The sequence below is a fragment of the Microtus oregoni genome, unplaced genomic scaffold (genome assembly GCF_018167655.1).
Source record: "Microtus oregoni isolate MIOR12 unplaced genomic scaffold, Mior012 000041F_ref0000270, whole genome shotgun sequence".
Classification (NCBI taxonomy): Eukaryota; Metazoa; Chordata; class Mammalia; order Rodentia; family Cricetidae; genus Microtus; species Microtus oregoni.
This window is the reverse complement of record NW_024543208.1, coordinates 15,058,672-15,063,062: the sequence shown is the minus strand read 5'-3', so window position 1 is coordinate 15,063,062 and position 4,391 is coordinate 15,058,672.

Genomic DNA, 4,391 nt, shown 5'->3' with positions numbered 1-4,391 from the left:
ACACCTTATCTCTGCTCATCTGATTCGATTCTGCCCTCAGCTCTGTTCCAAGAAGGATTTTCCCCCTGCATCCTGGGTCATGTGATTTGGAAAAAAGCCTTCACCAGTTGCCGGACAGAGGAACTCTTCTCTGGGGGCGTGAAGCGAAGGGTGGATGCAAGGGTGGGGGAGAGGTTCATTTTTCATTGCCCGGGATTAATTGGAGTGCAGAGAAATTGTAGCGAGAGATGATGGCTGATGTCAGAGGGCGGTAGGAAGAGGACAGTTCCGCATTTGTGCGCACCAACCACTTCTGTTTCCTCTAGGCTCAGCCACAGAACGCCTTCCCGTGGGTATCCTGCACACTGCATTCTACACGCTGGTGGCCCCTAAACGCTTCCAGATTAGTCTCTTTGCTGGGTCCCTGGGAGACTACAATCCTGCAGTGACTGCTAGGGCTCCCTGACAGTCACGGCCTGCTGGAAACTGGAAACACACCCTTTCTTGAGAAAGAAGAGCCCATAGTGTAGACACTCACGTACCTGGTGACAAGCTTGTGGCTGTAGGACATTTGGGATAGTTTCAAAAAACGGTGAGAGAATAAGAATTTGGAAACAATTAGCTTTTGAATTAAAACTCCTAAAACTCTTGCAGTGTGATTTTGGGGTCTGTTAAATTTGTTGATGGAGCTGTCTTGCCACAAGTTCATATAAGAGGAAAAAATTAGTGAGGTGTCAGGACAGGGAGGTTGAGCGGTGTGCAATGTATGTGCATATGTGTGAGATGTTTGTGGGGTGTGCTGGGGTAAAAATAGTGCTTTAGGTATTTGTGATGAATTCATGCATGGGTGTTACTAGAATTCAGCATTCTGGTTCAGGTACAGTCTTGGGAATTTGCTACAGTGGCTGACTTCACACTCCTCACCAGCCTCAGAGGCAGGTAACATTTCTTCTTTACAGAATGGAAAACAGAGGCCCGACGAGCATAAAAACTTGTCCGTGAAACCTACCAGTGCTAATATAATGGAAGAACTTGGTGTCCAAACCAGGATTGTCTTGAGAGCCTGCAGGAATCTTCTGCTACTGGCTGAAAGCCTTGTATCCCATCCTAACCTTTCCTCTGCTTAGCTTTGGTACTGGGATAAGTCACAATAGCCCTTGCTTTAACCCCCTCTGCCTTACAGTCATTGAGAAGATCAAACAGGATGATGTAAGAGTGCTTCCTGAATGGGAATTGGCTTGGCAGCTGCTGTTGAACAATTCCTGTTAAACAGCCCAAGTTGCCCTCTGGGCCATGTCTGGAATTTAATATAATAAATAGAGTCCCTGGGACATAGAAATGGAGCCCATCTGTGGATATGAACCATTTTCACTTCAGAATACCTCTTAAAGTACTTATCACTGTTTCATAGCTGCCTCCAGATGTGGCCTTCAGGAACCTCATTTTCTATTTCCCTGGGTGTTGACAGCATCCCTCCCTTTTGATTGTAGTCACCTCTGTGAGCCATGGGAGATACCAGAAGCCCCAAAGAAATGCCATGGCCAAAGCCAGTCTTGGGTTGGAACTTTCTGGCTCTCTGGGAATCTCTCTTTGAGCATTTTTCAAGGCATCTTAGACTTGGAAGATGATCTAGAGACCCTTCTGGTGGGTTCATGAAATCAAAATCCACAGCAGTGGGAGAGGCAATGAGAGATGAACTGGTGAACAGGTTTCTTGGCAGCCAGAGTCATCATTACAACTGGAGACATTTGACTGTCAAGGAGGCTGAACCCCCGTGGTCCCAGCTGAGTTTAGGTTTGGAAGAAATATACGTCTACACTAGTTTGCCTGATGGTTTATGTAGGATGAAGTAAGCTAGTATTTTTGGGGGGGTACACTTGGTTGACTTGGGGAGAAGGCCCCGTCCTTTGCTGGGTATGGACAAGGAGTGGGTGGCAATGTGCCCAGGGCTGCTGAGAACTGGCTGCTCCCTTGGCTCTCTCTGTTTAGCCCCTTTGATCAAAATGGAAAACTTCTGATTGCTGAATGGAAGTTGTGGGTGTTGAAAAATAAAAGGGCTTTGCTTAAAGTTCAGGTCTTCCTGAAGGCCTGTGGGGTTGAGGAGGCAGTGGAAAAAAATGTTTGTCTTCTGCTTACAGTTTTGCATACTGTACAATGTCCTGGGAGGGAAGGCTGACAAGGGGGAAAATCACCCTTTGTTCTTAGAACCCTCTCAACAGTTGAGATTTTCAGATTGTGGGCCAAATTTCACTTCTTTTGCTGGTGTACTCCTCTGCTCATGAAATTTCTATGGCTCCCTATTCCCTACTCCTTCGTTCTCAACTACCCTGTGCTTTGCACCTGTAGAATTTGGTCCATCACCTAGGAGTCGGTTCCCTGTGCTAACAGGGTCTTTTCAATTTCTACTTAAGCCACACGATATGCAAATTGAAGGATCCCATAGAGTTCTTTGTTGAGTGATTTTCAAATCCTTCTTGGAGTAAAACTGCACAGGAAATGTAAAATGAAAAAATAAAAGCAGAACTTTCTGGTAGGAGCAGAGGAGGGACAGGCAGAAAGGCTGATGCTAGCTGATTGCTTGCTGTATCAGACCCAGAGTCATTACAAGATAAACAAAACATGGAGCCTTTTGATTGCTTAGCTCAAATTACTCATTTCTCAAAGAAGGAAATGGAAACACTGAAATGAAGTGACTTGAAGGGTTGGGAACTCACCCATTGATCAAGCATGAAAGCCAAGTGTATTCTCCAAAACCCATGTATAAAAGCTGGGCACAGTGGAATGGGTTTATAATTGCACAGCTGGTGAGACAAAGATAAATAGATCCCTGGAATTTGCTGACTAGTCCACCCAGCCTAACCAGTGAGTCTCAGGATACCGAGAGACCCTGTGTCCAAAAGCAAGAGCAGTGGTTCCTAAGGAATAACATCAGAAGCTGACCTGTAACCTCCATGGTGTACTTGTACAATACATGTGCACACTGCACATGTACCTGTGACATTCACATGAACATTCACAGCACACACACCTCTTTCTCAAATGGAGTGTCTTGGTTCACAGGGGGAGGGAGAGAGACAGATTTCTTCCCCCCGTCTTCTTGCTCTCCAGTTGTCTGCTGACATTATGCTGGAGCCACGCAGGTTTCAAGTAATGTTTTCTTACCTTCTCTGGCTCTGTCTTTCTAGTCTCTGATCTCTGGCCATGTGGCTTCATCTCCTTGTGTAAATCTTGCCTATAGCTCAGCAGTCCACCATCATACTCTCTAGATACCCAAGTCCAGGCAATGTGACCTAATTATTTAATTACCTACCTAACTCTACTTATTTACAAGTGTGTGAATGTGTATAATCTCCCTACCTTGTGAGATAACAGAGACTCCAAGCCACTATGTACCTTCTCATTGTCTCTATCCTATCTGCATGATTTAGGGCTGGGTCTATAAAGAGTCAACTTTCAATCAATAGTTGTCTTGACTTGTTGTTTATGGAACAAGAACATTCTAGAAAATTGGCTATACAAAAGAATTGTGTGATGACATTTCTGTCTCTTTTGCTTTTCAACTGTTTCCTATGTCCCGCCTTCCATATGTATCCCCCAAGCTGTACTCCCATTCTAGCATGCTCTAGTGAAACTCTCCATTGGTGTCCTGCTAGTGTATCAGTAGCTGCTAAGGTACCAGTTGCTTCCCGCACCTGACACTGTGCTAAACAAGCTAATCTCTCATCCTTTGATGAGTAAACATTGTTTTGAAAGAGTAGGAAGGACACAGCTGTGGCTTCCCACCTTTCATTGCTTCCTTGTAGCATGCAGTTTGGGAACTCCATCCTACCTAGGGACACCTAAGGGGTGTTCTCTAGCTCAGCACCATTGGCATCAGCATCATTAGGGAAAGAGTAAAGTTTAAAATCTCTGGAGCTACCGAAGCAATTGCTTGAGTTGACATCGGGGAATACATGTTTGGGAAAGCACCTCAGAGTATCCTGGGAACGTTTGACAAACAGGGGGATAATGAGTAAAAAAGAGCCTCTAAGGTCAGCTTTGGGCAGGTATAATATAGTGGTATTCTATACTACTATGTAGCTGTGAAAAGTGAAGAATAAAGTTAGTCTACAGAGTCATATAGTTGGGACGTGCTGGGATGAGAACTGTTTTTCCGGTACCTTGGTGAGCCATCTGTCCAACCTCAGTTACAGCTGTGGGATCTAAACCTACTGTTGCTCATGAAGATAGAGCTATATCTAGAACAAAATGGAGTTGATTTTTTATCTATAGTTTGTTTTATCTATAGTTTGTTTGAAATATCTTTATGTAATAAAGACTTTAAAAATATGTAGTATATAGGGGATGAATTCACCTAAGGTATGTTTAAAGCAACAAAGCCCAGAACTAAACTAATTTTGGAGGAGGACTTG